At 36.2% G+C, this 22,759-nt stretch overlaps 1 protein-coding gene and 1 long non-coding RNA gene across 7 annotated transcripts in view; one reads left to right on the top strand and one right to left on the bottom strand.

Annotated features, from left to right (window-relative positions):
• Window positions 1–22,759, top strand: part of LOC142236875 (uncharacterized) — a 391,437-nt gene that overhangs the window by 182,248 nt on the left and 186,430 nt on the right. The window lies entirely within an intron of this gene.
• The window catches only part of LOC142233390 (bicaudal D-related protein homolog), a 199,758-nt gene that overhangs the window by 132,425 nt on the left and 44,574 nt on the right, over window positions 1–22,759 (bottom strand). The window lies entirely within an intron of this gene.

Raw genomic sequence — 22,759 nt, 5'->3', positions numbered from 1 at the left:
TTATGGGCATGACCCCAATGGACCTTGAAACTGAAGAAAGGAAGACGATTTTGAACTAAAAATACCGACTTAAACAAACACGTTAGATGAGATAAAATGGGAGACTATGCTACAGTGGCAAGATCGATGGAACTGTGATACATATCGCAGGTGGACAGCAAGACTTATCCCCGATATAGAGATGTGATGATATCTGGACACGGATACTTCCGAATGAATTTCTATAAGACGGGCAAATATCATATTCCATATTGCCTGTACGAAGAGGAGAATGTCATCGATAATGCGCATCAGGTGCATACAATGGGGCACCGAAAGATTGGAATTAGGGGGACAAGTAGGTGAAATAGATGAGCAGAACCTGATAGACAAAATGACGGCAGACCAACGGCATTGAAAAATGCATTTTTAACCACAACTCAAAAAAATTAATTTTATTTAATTTTAGAATATAAATAAATGTTGTAGTATTTTTTTGATTCTTTGTCCATTTTTGTACAATTTTATTGGACTTGATTTTAAACGCCTCCCACCTCTTTTTGTGAACATATATCTTAGTTTAACTACTAATTTATATGATAATAAAAATTGTAACACCCCCACTGAACCAACTAGAGTTATTTTATTACATTTTGGCAAAACTCACGAATTTCATTTGAAATCCAAAACTGACCTCACCTAGTTTTTTCCTTCTTTGAATAACCCAAAACAAAAGGCTACTCTTTTACCATTGTTCACCTGTTTGTGGTTCATTTGAATTTTGGAGACATTCACACACAATCTCGATGATGACTCTTTTAGCCAAAAAAAGAAACAACAAATACTAACTAACGTTTAAACAAACACCAAAAACCACAAATTATATGAATATACAGAAGAAAAAAAAAAACACAATTAAATAGAAAATATTTGAGGTTAGTGAAAGGGTAAATAATTTGAGTGACAGGATTTTGTTTGCTTGACCTTAGAATTTTTATACCCTCCACCATAGGATGGGGGGTATTAACTTTGTCATTCCGTTTGTAACACATCGAAATATTGCTCTAAGACCCCATAAAGTATATATATTCTGGGTCGTGGTGAAATTCTGAGTCGATCTGAGCATGTCCGTCCGTCCGTCCGTCCGTCTGTTGAAATCACGCTAACTTCCGAACGAAACAAGCTATCGACTTGAAACTTGGCACAAGTAGTTGTTATTGATGTAGGTCGGATGGTATTGCAAATGGGCCATATCGGTCCGCTTTTACGTATAGCCCCCATATAAACGGACCCCCAAATTTGGCTTGCGAGGCCTCTAAGAGAAGCAAATTTCATCAGATCCGGCTGAAATTTGGTACATGGTGTTAGTATATAGTCTTTAACAACCATGAAAAAATAGGTCCACATCGGTCCATAATTATATATAGCCCCCATATAAACCGATCCCCCGATTTGCCTTGCGAGGCCTCTAAGAGAAGCAAATTTCATCCGATTCGGCTGAAATTTGGTACATGGTGTTAGTATATGGTCTCTAACAACCATGCAAAAATTGGTCCACATCGGACCATATATAGCCCCCATATATAGCCCCCATATATTATATATAGCCCCCATATAAACCGATCCCCCGATTTGGTCTGCGAGGCCTCTAAGAGAAGAAAAATTTCATCCGATTCGGCTGAAATTTGGTACATGGTGTTAGTATATGGTCTCTAACAACCATGCAAAAATTGGTCTACATCGGTCCATAATTATATATAGCCCCCATATAAACCGATCACCAGATTTGACCTCCGGAGCCTCTTAGAAGACCAAAATTCATCGGATTCGGTTGAAATTTGGTACGTGATATTAGTATATGGTATCCAACAACCATGCATGAATTGGTTCATATCAGTCCATAATTATATATAGCCCCCATATAAACCGATCCCCAGATTTGACCTCCGGTGCCTTGTGGAGAAGCAAAATTCATCCGATCTGGTTAAAATTTGGTACGTGGTGGTAGTATATGATATTTAACAACCATGCCAAAAGTGGTCCATATCAGTCCATAATCATATATAGCCCCCATATAAACCGATCCCGAGATTTGGTTTTGGAGCCTCTTGGAGTAGCAAATTTCATCCGAGTCAGTTGAAATTTGGTACATTGTGCTAGTATATGGCCGTTAACAACCATGCCTAACTAGGTCCATATCGGTCTATAGTTATATATAGCCCTCAGATAAATCGATCCCCAATCACACATAAATTGGTCCATATCAAGTTCGTAATTGATTATAGCCCCCATAAAAGCGACCCCCATATTTCAATTCTGGCTCCCTACGTACCATGCAAAAGTCCATATCCATTCGTAATTATTTGTAGACTTACATAGCTTTTTGTCTAATATATACCACGTGTGGACTAACTCACAATTTAGAAAACGATTTAAGATACCACAACCCAAGTAATTCGATTGTGTATAACAATCTTTCATAGAAGTTTCTACGCAATCCATGGTGGAGGGTACATAAGATTCGGCCTGGCCGAACTTACGGCCGTTTATACTTGTTTTTTTTTTATTATTATTTAAGTTTATTTCAGAACATAATATCAAATTTCATAGTGCCCCAGCGCCTTATAGACATTTTAGGGGCGAGTTGGCAATGAGTGTTACAACAATAAATATATATTATACAATTTGTAGTTTTTCAGATATTACAGTTCATTTACTTTCCAGTTGTTAAATTACATTAGAAGCATTTCAATATTTTGAAGAAGATATTGTCTTAATTGTGTTTTAAAAGAGGATATTGTACATATTGACTTCAGATGAAAAGGCATCTGATTATATTCTATAGCACTAATGTGTCCAATTCTTTGTTTCGTTAATTCTAGTCTACATCTCTTTACCAATAAGTTAGAGCTATTTCTAGTATTAAAAGCTGTCTGGTTAATGTGAAATTCTATAGGACAATGTCTAATATTACGGATAGACTTAAACATATATACAAGCAATTGCATTTTGTAGATACCATTAATTGGCAAAATAGTCTTTGCAACGTTCTGATATAAGGATATTGTTGAGTACATACGCGGAAGTTTGTATACAATTCTAAGGGCCTTATTTTGCATTCTTTGTAAGGATTTTAAAGCGCCGATTTTCCTGTAGGCGTAGACAATAGGCAGGTAGTTCAAGTGGCTATGTATTAAACTATTATATAACAGTAAATTTGTTCCATCACTAAATTTGTTCCTAAATTTGTACAACAGACCAATTGCCGGAGCAATTTTCCCCTTAATACTCTGTATGTGTAAATCCCATGCCAAATTGCTCTGTAGATGTATACCTAAATATTTTACAGAGCTACATTCTAGGACATCCCTCCCACAGATCGACACACTCACATAATTACCCGCTGAATGTGGTCGAAAACGAACCACCTTTGTTTTCTCCGCATTCGGTACCAACCTATTTATCCTGGCAAATTCCCTGAGAGTCTTCGCGTCCCGTTCAATCTGAGCTCTTAAAATAACGTCGTGATTATAAGGGTAAAATAAGCTAATATCGTCCGCATATGCTACCAATTTGCCAAAAAGCTTAAGATTCGCAATATCATTAATATAAAGCATAAATAACAGTGGCGCCAAAACGCTGCCCTGGGGTACCCCATATTAGACATAGGCCATCTCACTTCTACTCTCCTTTATCTGTACGTATTGCTTCCTATCACTCAAAAAACTTCTTATTCATTTCAAAGAATACCCATCAAACCCGTATAGTAACAATTTCTGCAACAAAATTTCACATTCCACTAGGTCAAATGCCTTAGAAAAATCGTAGAAAACTCCCGCAACACCACCAAACCCACTGTCCAATCCGTCGCATATCATATCCATCACATTCACAACGGCCTCTTGTGTCCCGCAACCCTTTCTAAACCCAAATTGAAAATCTTGAACAATTTTATGTTCACTCAAAAACGACATCATCTGGCCATACAAAATCCTCTGAAAAATCTTGTCAACCGAAGACAAGAGCGCAATAGGCCTGTAATCCGCGGAATTCTTTGCACCCTTTTCCTTTGGAATAGGGATTACTTTGGCAATCCTAAAAGCTTCTGGATATTGAGAAGTAGTTATCATTTGATTAAAACCATAGGTAAGCGCCGGAACAACTAGTTCCCTACATTTTACTAACATTTTACCTGAAATCCCATCATGGCCAGGACATTTATCCATTTCAAGAGCTTTCTAAGGAAAGAGGATGCCCAGCACTCATGTAAAATGGAAATAGTATGATCTCATCTTTGAGTATGATCTCATCAGTGGACATGTCGCCAGTGTAGCCAGATTGAAATTTGCAATTTATACATAAAAAATTTAGTTTTTGTCCTTGTACAGCTAAAGCAGTGTTGCGCAATTATTTGCCTTTTCTGGATGCAGCTATCGACTTCAAACTTGGCACAAGTAGTTGTTATTGATGTAGGTCGGATGGTATTGCAAATGGGTCATATCGGTCCACTTTTACGGATAGCCTCCATATAAACGGACCATCAGATTTGGCGCCTATAAGTGTAGCATATTTCATCCGATCTGGCTGAAATTTGGTACATGGTGTAAGTATATAGTCTTTAACAACCATGCAACCATATCGTTCCATAATTATGTATAGCCCCCATATAAACCGATCCCCAGATTTGACCTCCGGAACCTCTTAGAGGAGCAAAATTCATCCGATCCGGATCATATTGCCCAATTTTAGTTTGGGCTTTACATCCCTCTTCATCGCACTCATATGCCCTGAAAAATAGGCGGACATAGCGCCCAATATTTTTTGGGAAAAATTTATGTCGGAATTCAAAAACTACCCTAAACGAGGTAGTTTCGTATACCAGTTTAGATGTGCTGCAATGCCAAAATCTCCACAAAGCCTCCAAGAATTCATGGCATGATACGACGCAAACCTAAAAAAGTTTAATATAGACCATCTCTACTCAGTTTTCTACCGGACGCGTCCTCAGGTTGGTGATAGGGGGAAAAGATGGATGGTTTTGGGCATCCATCTCTGGTGGCTTATTAGTGTTTCTAGCGGACCAAAACTGACACAGAAAATCTAATGGAATGTTACACATAACGATGATACTCCTACCGAACAGTGCACCTCCCCTAGTGATCAATTTACGAGTCATGAAGCGTTGATATCAGACAATCGTAAATTTGATACATGTGTGGTTGACTAGGCATTTGTCGTTGGGGAAAGAGTTACAAGCACAGCTTCTATTGGGGCTATTTATAGGGGGCTACTGAGCACCTGTAGTTGAAGATAATGTTACAAGACTAGCCATGTAGCCGTTGGCAAGACGCATGAGGAAGATGAAGAGGCTCAGAGAGGTTGGGTCCTTTCCGCCCTACAAAAGGAGGTAGAGAATCTGATTCCGGCTCGGATACAAATAGAGACGTCAATATCATCATCTTGGCGAAACCAACTTACGACGGGGTCAAAAAGAAGGTCGACAAGTTCGGCGACGATTTCACTGACCACGATAAGGAAGGTGTTGTCTGGGGCACAGCGACAAAAGTGGAAAGGAATGAACCAGATGATGAACGAAAAGTAAGATGCTCCAAAGGGGAAATTTGGAACTACTCCCAGGCATATGGGCAAGATGATAAGACCTTCGGAAGGGCAGAACACTGATACGCCGGAAATGAAAGAAAAAATCATCCCGCTTTCAAGTCTATTGGAAACACCAAATACTGCCCCCAGGGGAATCTGAAGCAAATAGAATTAGGTTAGGTGTAGAGGTAATTAAGTGGTGAACTTATCTCTTGTCAATGAATGCTGCCCGATTCTATGTTAATATATTTATAATATATATACTAACCTGATGGTTAGAAGTGGCCTTATACAGAAAACGCAGCTTGAAGTGTCACATCAAACAGAAGACAAAAGAACTTTGCATATGTAAGTCACCATGCAGAAGAACGGTTTGGCGTCTGAATCCAAGGTCCGATATGGCTCATTTGCAATACCACCCGAGTTGCATCAATAGAAACTCGTGATAAAAAGTCGTACGTGGTGTTACTATATGGTCTCTAATAATCATGAAAAAATTGGTTCATATCGGTTCATAATTATATATAACCCCCATATAAACCGATCCCAAGATTTGGTTTGCGGATCCTCTAAGAGCAGCAAATTTCATCCGATACGGCTGAAATTTGGTACATGGTATTAGTACATGGTCTCTAACAACCATGCAAAAATTGATCCATATCGGTCCATAATTATATATAGCCCCCTATATAAACCGTTCCCCAGATTTTATATCCGGAGCCTCTTGGAGAAGCAAAATTCATCCGATCCGGTTTAAATTTGCAACGTGGTGTTAGTATACGGCCGCTAATAACCATGCCAAAATTGGTTCACATAGGTCTATATTTATATATAGCCGATCCCCAATCACACAAATATTGGTCCATATCGGTTCATAATCATGGTTGCCACTCAAGCCAAAAATAATCTACCAAAATTTTATTTCTATAGAAAATTTTGTCGAAATTTTATTTTTATGGAAAATTTTGTCAAAATTTTTTTCCCATAGAAAATTTTGTCACAATTTTATTTCTATAGAAAATTTTAGCAAAATTTTATTTCTATAGAAAATGTTGTCAAATTTTTATTACTACAGAAAATTTTGTCAAAATTTTTATTACTATAGAAAATTTTGTCAAAATTCTAATTCTATTGAAAATTTTGTAAAAATTTTATTTCTATAGAAAATTTTGTCAAAATTTTATTTCTATAGAAAATTTTGTCAAAATTTTATTTCTATAGAAAATTTTCTCCAAATTTAACTTCAATAGAAAATATTGTCAAAATTTTATTTTGTCAAAATTTTATTTCTATAGAAACTTTTATCAAAGTTTTATTTCTATAGAAAATTTTGTCAAACTTTATTATATACGTCTTTAATCGGCCTTTTTTAGTATGTATTCCACATATGGACTACCTTGCAATTTAAAAGACGGTGTTAGGAAGTTTTACGATACCTTGCCATCGCCAAGTGATACCGCAACCCAAGTAATTCGATTGTGGATATCACTCTTCAGTAGAAGTTTCTACCCAATCCATGGTGGAGGGTACATAAGCTTCGGCCTGGCCGAACTTACGACCGTATATATTTGTTCTTTTATAATACATAGGATTTCATACATATTATGAATAAATTCGCAGCCATTCAAAACCATCAGTATTGTTTGATATATGGAATTTGTTCATACAATATATGAATTTCATAATTCAAAATTTTTTATGAACACTATTCATAAAATTATTGAATTATTTTATTTTGTGTTTAGATTACTTCTGATTTAGTAATACGGAATAGGTGAAAATTGATAATAAATGGTACATTCTCAATAACCTTTCATGCTAAAGTAATGACCCTATTTGGCCTTAAAAAAAAAAAACTAAAAACAACAAATTAATATGTGTCGCAAGTTACTCGTCATATTCTACAACTAACCCTCTGTCTTTTGTTGTCCCTTCTTTTTTTTTTTGCTTTGCGAAATTCAAGGTAAATTTGGTCATTTTATTTAACATTTAGTATTTTTTGCTTTGTCCCATCGGTAAGTTTTCTCATATATAATTTTAATTTGGCTAAAAGACTAAAGACGTCATTTTAGCCATATCTATGGACGCGGACAACTAAGCAAATGGCATGCAAAATTAATAACCAAGTCCCAAAGTGCGTGTATTTTTTTTTGTGTTAGTTTGACCAAAAGAGAAATACCACCAACAAAAAATATGATATCAGCTATAGTTTTATGTGTCTACCACAACAGCTTGAATGATGAGTTTTAGGTCTTAAACAGGGTCTCAATTTCCAGATACTCCAGTTTCAATACGATATTCAGTTCATTATGGTACCATAAATGGGATGATTTAGTCCCAGACACTACCTGCAAACCAGGCAAACCAGGGATGGGGAATTTGGTATTTTTTGTGCCAACCCTCTAATCTCTAAAATCTTCCAGGAGCAAACGTCCAACGGATTCGGATCCGAAGATTCTCAGGGTCATTGTGCGGTAGAATTGAAGTGAGGATTCTAATTTGTAAGCCATTTTTGCTTGACGCGTGCTGAGTGCTGTAGCAATTTCCATGGTCTGTAGCCGAAATTTTTGTCTGCCCAGGTCCTCATTACTGTCTTTGGGATTCTCCTGAATCCTACGTATGTAACCCTATTCGCAACAAATGCAGACAACGAAGTTTACGGTTTCCTAAGTCAGGAACTCAGGAGCGCAGAATCATTCCAACAACAAACACAGCGAAATTCAATATATATATCCTTGGCAATGGACTTGCAAATTTCGGAGGCCAAAACTGCCCCAAAAATCTCCAATCGTAGCAAGGATACAGATTTGATGGGCTACCTTTGTCTTACAATATAGCAAATTGATTAATATACGTCCTGCGATGTGCGACGAAGGAATAAATCTTAGAAATTCTACAATGCGGCCAAGAAAAACGGCACAGAGAGGTCAGGTGATAGAAGAACTCCCTAATATAAAGGATACGTACAATCAAAACAAAACGTGAACTCTCTATTTCACTAAAGCCAATTTAACTTTATTTTAGTTCATGGAATTATTATGTTTGGAGAATATTTCCTTTACTCTAATCATTTTTTGCGGATGTTAGTTAAATTAACTAACAAGTATATAGGGCCGTAAGTTCTGCCAGGCCGAATCTTATATACCCTCCAACATGGATTGCGTAGAAACTTCTACGTCAGACTGTCATCCACAATCGAATTACTTGGGTTGCGGTATAACTTGCCGATGGCAAGGTATCTGAAAAACTTCCTAACACCGTGTTTTCAATTGCAAGGTAGTCCATATGTGGTATATATTAAACTAAACAAGTATATACGGCCGTAAATTCGGCCAGGCCGAATCTTATTTACCCTCCACCATGTATTGCGTAGAAACTTCTTCGAAAGACTGTCATCCACAATCGAATTAATTGGGTTGTGGTATCTTAAAACTTCTTAACATCGTTTTCTAAATTGTGAGTTAGTCCATACGTGGTAGAGAGCCAGAATTGAAATATGGGGGTCGCTTATATGGGGACTAAATATATACAATTATGAACTTGATATGGACCAATTTTTTGTGATTGGGGATCGATTTATCTGAGGGCTATATATAACTATTGACCGATATGTACCTCGTTAGGCATGGTTGTTAACGACCATATACTAGCACAATGTACCAAATTTCAACTGACTCGGATTAAATTTGCTCCTCCAAGAGGCTCCAAAACCAAATCTCGGAATCGGTTTATATGGGGGTTATATATGATTATGGACTGATATGGACCACTTTTGGCATGACTATTAAATATCATATACTACCACCACGTACCACATTTCAACCAGATCGGATGAATTTTGCTTCTCCAAAAGGCACCGGAGGTCAAATCTTGGGATCGGTTTATATGGGGCTATATATAATTATGGACCGATATGGACCAATTTTTGCATGGTTGTTGGATAACATATACTAACATTACGTACCAAATTTCAACCGAATCGGATGAATTTTGCTCTTCCAAGGGGCTCCGGAGGTCAAATATGGGGATCGGTTTATTTGGGGGCTATTTACAATTATGGACCGATTTCAACCAATTTTTGCGTGGGTGTTTGAGGCCATATATTAAAACCACGTACCAAATTTCAACTGAATCAGATGAATTTTGGTCTTCCAAGAGGCTCCGGTGTTCGGGGGGGCTATATATAATTATGGACCGATTTCGACCAATTTTTGCATGGGTGTTTGTTCAGCCGGATCGGATGAAATTTGCTTCTCTTAGAGGCTCCACAAGCCAAATCGGGGGATCGGTTTATATGGGAGCTATAGATAAGTATTGACCGATGTGGACCAATTTTTGCATACACTCAAAAAAAAGTGAACTGTCTATTTCACTAAAGCCATATTAACTTTATATTAGTTCATAGAATCATTATGTTTGGAAAAAGTTTATTTTAGTCAAATAATTTTTTGCGTATGTTAGTTAAATGAACTAAAAAACGGGAAAAGGTTATACACAAATAAAGCATAAAGACTTCCTAATTTCGTATTTCTTACAAAATAGTTCATTATTTCTTTAAATTTGTAAATTTTACCAAAAATGTGTCCATCGGGAACTTCGTATGTCACTAAAGACATTCTTGCAATTTTGAACTCCAAGATTTCTCTTAAAACTACAAAATTTTCTTTAACTACTGAAAAAATTTAGTTATGTCTAATAAATTTTCTTGAATTTGTCGAAAAATATTTACTTATTTTTGCCATATCGGAGTGATGCCAGCGCTTGTAATACCATTTAGTTAAAATTTTCTAAAAAAGTTCCAAATTTTCTAAAATTAATCGAAAGTTATCTTTCCCGGTGGGTTCACTGTTTTTTCAGTGTAGTTGTTAGAGACCATATACTTACACCATGTACCAAATTTCAGCCGGATCGGATAAAATTTGCTTCTCTTAGAGGCTCCGAAACCCAAATCGGGGGATCGGTTTATATGGGGGCTATATATAATTATGGACCGATTTCGACCAATTTTTGAATGGTTGTTAGAGACCATATACTAATACCATGTACCAAATTTCAGCCGGATCGGATGAAATTTGCTTCTCTTAGAGTGCCCGCAAGCCAAATTTGGGGGTCCGTTTATATGGGGGCTATACGTAAAAGTGGACCGATATGGCCCATTTGAATTACCATCCCATCTACATCAATAACAACTACTTGTGCCAAGTTTCAAACCGATAGCTTGTTTCGTTCGGAAGTTAGCATAGCGTGTTTTCAACAGACGGACGGACGGACTGACGGACATGCTCAGATCGACTCAGAATTTCACCACGACCCAGAATATATATATACTTTATGGGGTCTTAGAGCAATATTTCGATCGGATGAAATTTGCTTCTCTTAGAGGCTCCGCAAGCCAAATCGGGGGATCGGTTTATATGGGGGCTATATATAATTATGGACCGATATGGACCATTTTTTGCATGGTTGTTGGAGATCATATGCTGACACCATGTACCAAATTTCAGCCGGATCGGATGAAATTTGCTTCCCCGCAAGCCAAATTTGGGGGTCCGTTTATATGGGGGCTATACGTAAAAGAGGACCGATATGGCCCATTTGCAATACCGCCCGACCTACATCAATAACAACTACTTGTGCCAAGTTTCAAGTCGATAGCTTGTTTCGTTCGGAAGTTAGCGTGATTTCAACAGACGGGCGGACGGACGGATATGCTTAGATCGACTCAGAATTTCACCACGACCCAGAATATATATACTTTATGGGGTCTTAGAGCAATATTTCGATGTGTTACAAACGGAATGACAAAGTTAATATACCCCCCATCCTATGGTGGAGGGTATAAAAAACTGGAAAAAATTATGCACAAATGAAGTATAAAGATTTACCTAATTCTATTTCTCTGAACATAGTTCATTATTTCTTTAAATTTGTAAATTTTACTTCAAATGCGTTCATCATGAATTTCATATATCACTAAAGACATTCTTGCAATTTTGAACTTCAATTTTTTCCTTCAAACTACCAAATTTTCTTTAACAAGTGAAAAAACTTAATTATGTGTAATAAATTTTCTTGAATTTGTCGAGAAATATTTACTTATTTTTTTTTTGTAATACTGTTTAGTTCAAATTTTCTAAAAATAATCAAAATTTTCTAAAATGAACCGAAAGTTTTCTTCCTGGTGGGTTCACTGTTTTTGCAGTGCACTGCAAGACGACGGAAACTTTTATCGAAACAGCTTAAGTTAATGGCAATTTGCAGAAGACAGATGGAATCACCCATAGAAAAAATCATGAACGGCGTGCTCATTTCAAACCGATCCGTTCATGAAAATTAATCAATACAAACGGAGAACAGATGGTGTCAATGTGACAACGATAAATTTGACAACGCAAAACAACAGCCAGCGTTCATGATCTGAAAACGTAATGGGTACAAATCTACAAAAAGTAAAAATCCGCTACCATGACTTGAACTTGGATTGCCTGTACCAATCGCGCCAACAGTCGCCTTATAGCATTGCATCACCGACGGAGTTGCCATAAGAACATCTAACGAATATTTTAAGACTTTTCATGGTCAAAGAAAAATGAAATCCGTTCATGAAATCCTGAATGCGACAAGGCTAATATAAACTCAATTATCCCAAACATAGAGAACTGGAATGATAACAGAATACATTTCGGTGATCTGAACATCTATACGGATGAATCTCAAATGGCGGAGGGTAATGACTGTGGTATATGCTGCAAGGAGTTGTATTATGGACCCTTTAACTTGGACGACGAATGCAGTTTATTTCAGGTGGGGATATTCGCTATTGCAAAAGATACATAACTAATATCGATGAGACCGTTATTTAGATGCGATATCAGCATTGCAAACTGAGCAGTGCGAACATAAGGTCGAAGGTAGTCAGGCAGGGATGGAAAATACAATTTTTAAGAAAGTTCAAAAAAAGTATTTTTTTAAGCAAAAAAGTACTTTTCACTAAATTTGAACTAAGCTTCCATTGCAAGATTATTGTCAAAAGCTCCTTTAGACTGAATTTTAAAGACAATAAAATTTTGTTTGTCAACTCCTCAATTTTAAATATATTTTTTTAGTTTTATATCCGCATACAAAGACTACCGTAGTATTGTAATCACGGTTGCCACAGTTGTACTTCATGGTACATCATAAATTTTCTGTAGATAAATAAAAATAAATTTTTGACAAAATTTTCTAATGAAATAAAATTTTAACAAAATTTTTTATAGAAATAAAATTTTGATAACATTTTCTATAGAAAATTTTCCATAAAAATAAAATTTTGACTAAATAAAACAATTGTGACAACATTTTCTGTAGAATTAAAATTTTGACGAAATTTTCTGAAAAAAATAAATTTTTCCGAAATAATATTTTTTGGAAGTTTTTGGTAAGAAATGTTGGTAGATTATTTTTGTTTCAACTTTCGACCGTGACTGACGAATGGTTCGCATTATTTTAATATGCGATCGATAACTTCTCATCTAGAAAGTGTTCGTGTGGAAGCTGCTTTTTCGACTAAAACATTCTTGAAATTCAATAAAATCGAGTTTTTGACTATGGCTTTTACAAAATCAAGATTTTCTTCCCGCATGAACTTGTCTGTTTTGCCAAATTTGTAAAAGACTATTAGCAAATAAGCAAAAGACTTTCTCAAAATATTAAAATATTTTGTCAAAACTATTGTACCATAAATCCGATATCGGGTCAAAAAAATGTCTATACAAAAGGTACTAAATCATTCGCGGGGGTACTACGGTACTGATCAGGGTGAAAAAGTATTGAAAAAAGTACTATGGTACTACATTTTCCATCCCTGTAGTCAGGCGCTATCGTAGAGAGCTTATGGTTCTCACTGAACAGCACAATGTAACTCTGTGCTGGGTACCTGGACATTACACCCTCAAAAAACAAATCGCTTCTGCAACATATACCCCAAACACATTTTGCTTCAAGCATATATATTTTCAGGATAGGTCCAAACAAAATATTGTTTGTATTGTTCAAACATATTATGTTTCACCTTAAGGCATACACTGGTAGAAAAAACAAGTAAGGAAAGTCTAAAGTCGGGCGGGGCCGACTATATTATACCCTGCACCACTTTGTAGATCTAACTAAAACTCTGGCTCCTGGGTCCATATTAGTGCATATCGGGCGAAAGATATATATGGGAGCTATATCTAAATCTGAACCGATTTCTTCCAAAATCAATAGGGTTCTATTCTGACCCAAATTAGGAACATGTGCCAAATTTGAAGGCGATTGGACTTAAATTGCGATCTAGACTTTGATCACAAAAATGTGTTCACAGACAGACGGACGGACGAACGGACGGACATGGTTATATCGACTCAGGGATCCACCCTGAGCATTATTGCCAAAGACACCATGTGTCTAGCTCGTCTCCTTCTGGGTGTTACAAACATATGCACTAACTTATAATACCCTGTTCCACAGTGTGGCGCAGGGTATAACAATTAATGAAATTTTCTTTGTGTGTATATTATATTTTTATACCCTCCACCATAGGATGGGGGTATATTAACTTTGTCATTCCGTTTGTAACACATCGAAATGTTGCTCTAAGACCCCATAAAGTATATATATTCTGGGTCGTGGTGAAATTCTGAGTCGATCTAAGCATGTCCGTCCGTCCGTCCGTCTGTCCGGCTGTCCGTCCGTCTGTGGAAATCACGCTAACTTCCGAACGAAACAAGCTATCGACTTGAAACTTGGCAAAAGTAGTTGTTATTGATGTAGGTCGGATGGTATTGAAAATCGGCCATATCGGACCACGTTTACGTATAGCCCCCATATAAACCGATCCCCAAATTTGGCTTGGGGAGCCTCCCGGAGCAGCAAAATTCATCCGATCCGGTTGAAATTTGGTACCTGATGTTAGTATACGGCCTCTAACAACCATCCAAAAATTGGTCCATATCGGTCCATAATTATATATAGCTCCCATATAAACCGATCCCCAGATTTGACCTCCGGAGCCTCTTGGAGGAGCAAAATTCATCCGATCCGGTTGAAATTTAGTACGTGGTCTTAGTATACGGTCTCTAACACACATGCAAAAATTGGTCCATGTCGGTCCATAATTATATATAGCCCCCATATAAACCGATCCCCAGATTTGACCTCCGGAGCCTCTTGGAGGGGAAAAATTCATCCGATCCGGTTGAAATGTGGTACCTGATGTTAGTATACGGTCTCTAACAACCATGCAAAAATTGGTCCATATCGGTCCATAATTATATATAGCCCCCATATAAACCGATCCCCAGATTTGACCTCCGGAGCCTCTTGGAGGGGCAAAATTCATCCGATCCTGTTGAAATTTGGTACCTGATGTTAGTATACGGCCTCTAACAACCATGCAAAAATTGGTCCATATCGGTTCATAATTATATATAGCTCCCATATAAACCGATCCCCAGATTTGAACTCCGGAGCCTCTTGGAGGAGCAAAATTCATCCGATCCAATTGAAATTTAGTACGTGGTGTTAGTATATAGTCTCTAACAACCATGCAAAAATTGGTCCATATCGGTTCATAATTATATATAGCTCCCATATAAACCGATCCCCAGATTTGACCTCAGGAGCCTCTTGGAGGAGCGAAATTCATCCGATCCAGTTGAAATTTGGTACATGGTGTTAGTATATGGTATCTAACAACCATGTAAAAATTGGTCCATATCGGTCCATAATTATATATAGCAAAAGTCATCCGATGCGGTTGAAATTTGGTACATTTTGTCAATATATGGCCTCTAACAGCCATGTAAAAATTGGTCAATATCGGTCTTTAGTTATATATAGCCGATGACTTATTACACAAAAATTGGTCCATATCGCCAAAAATAATCTACCAAAACTTTATTTACATAGAAAATTTTGTCAAATTTTATTACTATAGAAAGTTGTGTCAAAATTTCATTTCTATAGAAAGTTTTGTCAAACGTTTATTTCTATAGAAATGTTTGTCAAAATTTTATTTCCATAGAGTTTTGTCAAAATTTTATTTTTATAGAAAATTTTGTAAAAAATTTATTTCTGTAGAAAATTTTGTCAACATTTTATTTCTATACAAAATTTTGTCAACATTTTACTTCCATAGAAAATTTTGTCAACATTTTATTTCTATAGAAAATTTTGTCAAGTTTTCATTTCTATAGAAAATGTTGTCAAACTATATTATATACGTATTTAATCGGCCTTTTTTTGTTTAATATATACCCCGTAGGGGCTAACTTACAATTTAGAAGACAGTGTTAAAAAGTTTTACGATACCTTGCCATCGGCAAGTGTTATCGCAACCCAAGTAATTCGATTGTGGATGACAGCCTTTAGTAGAAGTTCCTACGCAATCCATGGTGGAGGGTACATAAGATTCGGCCTGGCCGAACTTACGGCCGTATATACTTGTTAAGACATCACATATATGTTTATAGGCTATTTGTAAATTAATATATGTTTGTATCTAAGCATATTATATTTACAAACAGTTTATGTCCCAAACATAATATGTTCTAATATATTAACATATATGACCCACACATGTTGTTCCAGTTTATGAACATTATATGCTTGCAGTTAAAAATATTGTGTTAAACAATTTGAGTTCCAAACATATAATTTTTACATCCAAACATATCAAAAACCGTCTTTTTCGTCCGTGTAGGCATTATAGGAAATGAAGAGGTAAATGTACTGGACATGGAAACAAATAAGCAGCACAAATAACGTTACTACGGACGTTTATCCTCCGTTTTCTTTGTATATTTACAGAATCAATATAACGAAGCCCAATGTCCCTCCCATAACATTGAGCTTCTTCTGCGGGCTGCTAGCAAAAAATAGACTGATATGGGAAGAAAATAATAGTTGCAATTCTGGAATACTAATGATGATGCAAAGAGAGGAGGTGAGTCCATTTTAACAGGACACAATACTCTGGGAAAACATATCATCACTCTAACAAAAGCTTATATTTATATATTGTGTCTGGATTCTGAAGTTATCGAAGATTCATACCATTTTCTGTGCCAGTGTCCATCATTATCTTTTAGAAGAAACAATACACCGGGCACTTATATTTTTCAGACTATTACCGATTTGCGAAATGGCAGTTTGAGTAGTATTTGCGCTTTCAACAAGGCTTCTGGGTGGAGGATCTAGGCAGATCTGAAGGACATTATAACATATGATGGGATTAACCGCCTGGAATGGAACAGTCACGAAGAGTAAGAGAAAATGAATTTGAGGAAACACAACGGACCAACTATGATCTAAGTGGACATAAATCCGTAACGCAAGTGGGTCGTCCCATTCTAGTTGCATTATATTCTTCGCCACTATAATAATTGGCCACAGCCAATCGACAGTATCAAATAACCCAGCTATAGTCGACAAAACCTTTCTTTTCGTAAATCGAGATCACTACTCAATCGGTTTCATCTCAAAATAAAATAAGTCCAACTGCGCATTCCACCTAATGCCCAATGGTGAAATTTCATTTCTTGGCAACGAAATTCTAGACTACAATTTAAAAAAACTCTTTCCGGTGACAAACGTGGCATTGGATATCATCAAAAATGATTTATTTACAATAAACGAGACAACTTTACTAATAATTTGAACGTCATTCGTCCAAAAATTTCATTTCGAAGAAAACGAATTATTATTTTCTGTGTAGTGTTTGACCTCTAAGCTCTCATCTAGGAAAACGAGTGCTAAATTAAACTGAAAATCAACACCTGTTCACTTTTTTAATTGAGAACGAGTATTAAATAGTTAACATTTTCCTTTACCTTTCACAATTTTTTTTTATACCCTCCACCATAGGATGTGGGTATATTAACTTTGTCATTCCGTTTGTAACACATCAAAATATTGCTCTAAGACCCCATAAAGTATATATATTCTGGGTCGTGGTGAAATTCTGAGTTGATCTAAGCATGTGCGTCCGTCCGTCTGTTGAAATCACGTTAACTTCCGAACGAAACAAGCTTGAAACTTGGCACAAGTAGTTGTTATTGATATAGGTCGGATGGTATTGCAAATGGGCCATATCGGACCACCTTTACGTATAGCACCCATATAAACCGACGCTCAGATTTGGCTTGCGGAGCCTCTTAGAGGAGCAAAATTCATCTGATCCGGTTGAAATTTGGTACATGGTGTAAGTATATGGTCTCTCACAACCACGCAAAAATTGGTCCAAATCAGTCCATAATTATATATAGTCCCCATATAAACCGATACCCAGATTTGTCTTCCGGAGCCTCTTAGAGGAGCAAAATTCATCCGATCCGGTTGAGATTTGGTACATGATGTAAGAATATTATCTCTAAAAACTATGCAAAAATTGGTCCACATCGCTCCATAATTATATATAGTCCCCATATAAACCGATCCCCAGATTTGGCTTGCGGAGCCTATAAGGGAAGCAAATTTCATCCGATCCGGCTGAAATTTGGTACATGCTGTTAGTATATGGTCTCTCACAACCATGCAAATCGGTCCATAATTATATATAGCCCCCATATAAACCGATCCCCAGATTTGGCTTGCGGAGCCTCTAAGGGAAGCAAATTTCATCCGATCCGGCTGAAATTTGGTACATGATGTAAGTATATTATCTCTAAAAACTATGCAAAAATTGGTCCACATCGGTCCATGATTATATATAGTCCCCATATAAACCGATCCCCCGATTTGTCTTGCGGAGCCTCTTAGAGGAGCAAAATTCATCCGATCCGGTTGAAATTTGGTACGTGGTGTTAGTATATGGTATCCACCAACCATGCAGGAATTGATCCAAATCGGTCCATAATTATATATAGCCCCCATATAAACCGATCTCCAGATTTGGCTTGCGGAGCCTCTAAGGGAAGCAAATTTCATCCGATCCGGCTGAAATTTGGTACACGACGTAAGTATATTATCTCTAACAACTGTGCAAAAATTGGTCCACATCGGTCCATAATTATATATAGTCCCCATATAAACCGATCCCCCGATTTGGTTTGTGGACCCTCTTAGAGCAGCAAAATTCATCTGATCCGGTTGAAATTTGGTACGTGGTATATGGTCTCTGACAACCATGCAGGAATTGGTCCATATCGGTCCATAATTTTATGTAGCCCCCATATAAATCGATCGATAAATCGACCTCCGGAGCCCCTTGTAAGAGCAAAATTCACCCGATCCGGTTAAATTTGGTACGTGGTGTTAGTATATAGTCTCAACAACCTTGCAAAAATTGGTCCATACCGGTCTTAATTATATATAACCCCCATTTAAACCGATCCCCAGATTTGACCTCCGGAGCAATTGGAAGAGCAAAATTCATCCGACCCGGTTGAAATTTGGTACATTGCGCTAGGATATGGCCGCTAACAATCATGCCAAAATTGGTCCATATCGGTCTATAGTTATATATAGCCGATCCCCAAAAATAATCTACGATTTTATTTCTATACATAATTTTATCAAAATTTTATTACTATACAAAATTTTGTCAAAATTTTATTACTACACAAAATTTTGCCAAGATTTTATTTTTATAGAAAATTTTGTCAAAATTTTATTTCTATAGAAAATTTTGTGAAATTTTATTGCTATAGAAAATTTTGTCAAAATTTTATTTCCATAGAAAGTTTTGTTAAAATTTTATTTCTATAGAAAATTTTGGCAAACTGAATTATATACGTATTTATTTAATCGGCTTTTTTGTTTAAAATATACCCCGTATGGACTAACTTACAATTGAGAAGAAGGTGTTAAGAAGTTTTGAGATACCTTGCCATCGGCAAATGTAACCGCAACCCAAGTAATTCGATTGTCGATGACAGCCTTTAGTACAAGTTTCTATGCAATCCATGGTGGAGGGTACATAAGATTCGGCCTGGCCGAACTTACGGCCGTATATACTTGTTCATTTTCCCATTTCCCCTTGACCAATGGTCTTAAAAAACACCCGTGGCACGAATTCTCCTCATTCTATTAAATGTAATTCTTTATGTAGTGCGGTGGGGCAATACCTACCTACATGCAAAAAAATAATTCTTTCCTCCCAAACGAAATTGTAGACAAACAAAGTTCGTTTCTCATTTGCTTTTCGCTGAAAGGAAGTGTATTTGGAAGAAAAGTATATACTTTTTGTGATAAACGTTTATTCTTTTACAGGATGTAAAAACAATTTCATAAAGACTAACTCAAAAAAAAACATTTTTTTTCTGTCTAATTTCATTTTCCCTCACTTCCTCGAGGTTTTTTAGTTCTTAGCACCTTTTTCTGTAATACAAACAATGTAGAAGAAATTATACGATTTTATAAATTTTTAATTTTTTTTTTACCTTTCGCCAGGACGGAGAATCGAACCGCGGAACATGCAATTTGTGAGCCAACACACTATCCACTGAGCTATGTAGCCGTTATTGTCATCAATAGGCAATTACCCATATAAATTATATTTATTTAGCATAGCTTGCGGCGCCCACGAGCCGATTAAACAAACTTTATTTAACAGAAAAATACATTTAGTTGGGCACCGTGGAGCAGTGGTTGCTACGTCCGACTTGCATGCCAAGGGTCGTGGGTTCGATTCCTGCTTCGACAAAAGTTTTTTTTTTTACATATATTCCAGATATGGTGGGAAGATTCCGAAAAAATGTTGAACATTACATTCTACTATATTAAATTTATACTATGAACTGTAAAATGTGTCTTGTAAAAGACCTAAAGTCAGAAAAGAACAGTGTTTGATATAAACGAAATGGACTGTGTTGTTGGTTCAAAAAATAACTTTTTTTTATTGAAAAAATAAAAATTTTGTAACAAACGAATTTTTTTTGGTGATAAAAGTGTAAAATTTTCGAAGCAATTCAAAAAACTCTAACAAACGAAAAACGTTTTCGGTACACGTTTTCCAAACGTTTTTTTTTCTTTGCGTGTATTTACATGTCAAATGTAACCATCCGTTGGTCTCCATGTAGATACGTGACACTTTTTTGAAAATGGAATAGTTCGTTCACGCAGCCAAACTTCAAAAATATACCACACTAGCTAAATAGGCTGATTGGTTGAGTAATGTCTGCGAATGTGGTAATCATTCTAATTACACCAAATATTCGTAGAAGAATAAAAATGGATGGTGGTTGATGGTTACCAACAACCTTAATTACCACAACAATGCGTTCTTCGTGGGCATATGATTATAGGTAATAGGCAAAGAAAACGTCAAAGGGGATAGAACTTTATCGGGAGGGGGTGAAGATAGGGAAAAGTGCATGCGTTGCAGAACGATACAATCGAGAAGAGCATGCTGATAGCAATTCCAAAAAAATATTCGATGTTCGTTTCATTTCTTTGATTGTCGAGTTTCATGTATTTCTGGTGACTCGTTTTGTTAGATAAGATACTGAAAAAATGATAAAACTTCAACGCGCTACACTACAAACCGGTCCACATCAATCTATGGATAGATATACCAACTTTATTAATCAAACTTTAAGACACCAACGAATATTCAGGGTAGATGACACTAAGTTTTACCAATCGAAATTACCATGTATGCAGTGGAAAATATAAAAAGGGAACATTTTACTATCTCCTACTGCTACTTTCTGCAATGCGGACGTGTCCATTGGTGAGAGCCAGAGTTAGGTTAGGGTATGGTAGCTACAGTGGTAGTCCAATATTCTTTTAGGCTCACCTATACTATTCAGTCCTCTGTGAATAGGTGGAAAACTTCGCTCTTATCCGTGTGTGCTGCCCAATTCTATATTTAGCTCAATGAGCAGAGACGTGATATTTATAGCCGAGACACGGTTACCACTAGTGCCAAAAATTGTCTACCAAAATTTTAAGATAGGTTAGGTTAGGTTAGGTGGCAGCCCGATATATCAGGCTCACTTAGACTATTCAGCCCATTGTGATACCATATATCAGGCTCACTTAGACTATTCAGCCCATTGTGATACCACAGTGGTGAACTTCTCTCTTATCACTGAGTGCTGCCCGATTCCATGTTGCCGGCGGCGGACAATTGTCCATTATAAAATCAATTTGAAGTTAATCGAATGGTAATGAGATTAGTTGTACAACCTATCTTACAAACAAATTTACTTTTCGTTCAAATTTTCTGAGCTACATTTTTGCTAAATTATTATAGCAGCTTAAATATGATTGGTTGTGTTCAAAATTTTGGAAAAAATACGACAATTATATATAAATTTTTCTGATTTAAATCGACATTTTTGATTAATTGGCGGCTAAATTTGAGTCGAGATGAGTCGACATATTCGGCGGCGGCGTCGACTGGCAAAAATGGTTGGCGGCGACTGAAATCGGCGGCGCGACTAGGCGGCTTCATTCTCTGAGCCGAGTCCGAACGGCGTTCCACATTGCAGTGAAACCACTTAGAGAAGCTTTGAAACCCTCAGAAATGTCACCAGCATTACTGAGGTGGTATAATCCACCGCTGAAAAACTTTTTGGTGTTCGGTCGAAGCAGGAATCGAACCCACGACCTTGTGTATGCAAGGCGGGCATGCTAACCATTGCACCACGGTGGCTTCCAAAATTATAAGATAAGTTTACTGAATATCTACCAAAATAAAAAATCGAAATTTCAAGTTTCTCAAAATTTTATTTCTATAGAAAATGTTATCAAATTTTTTCTGTCGACAGTTTTGCCAAAGTTTTATTTCTATCGAATATTTTGCCAAAATGTTATTTCTCAAAATTTTATTTTTCTAGAAAATTTTCTTACAATTTTATTTCTGTAGAAAATTTTGACAACATTTTATTTCTATAGAAAATTTTCTCAAAATTATATTTCTATAGAAAATTTTTTGAAATTTTATTTCTATATAACATTTTCTCAAAATTTTATTTCTATATAAAATTTTCTCAAAATTTTATTTCTAAAGAAAAATTTCTCAAAATTTTATTTCTATAGAATATTTTGTCAAAATTGTATTTCTATAGAAATTATTCGCAAAATTTTATTTCTATAGAAAATTTTGCCAAAATTTTTTCGTATAGAAAATTTTGTCGAAATTTTATTTCTATAGATTTTTTTTTTCAAAATTTTATTTCTATAGAAAATGTTATCAAAAATTTTATTTCTA

The sequence above is a fragment of the Haematobia irritans genome, chromosome 4 (genome assembly GCF_050003625.1).
Source record: "Haematobia irritans isolate KBUSLIRL chromosome 4, ASM5000362v1, whole genome shotgun sequence".
Lineage (NCBI taxonomy): Eukaryota > Metazoa > Arthropoda > Insecta > Diptera > Muscidae > Haematobia > Haematobia irritans.
The sequence above is the reverse complement of the archived record's forward strand: the minus strand, read 5'-3'. Positions and strand labels throughout refer to the sequence as shown.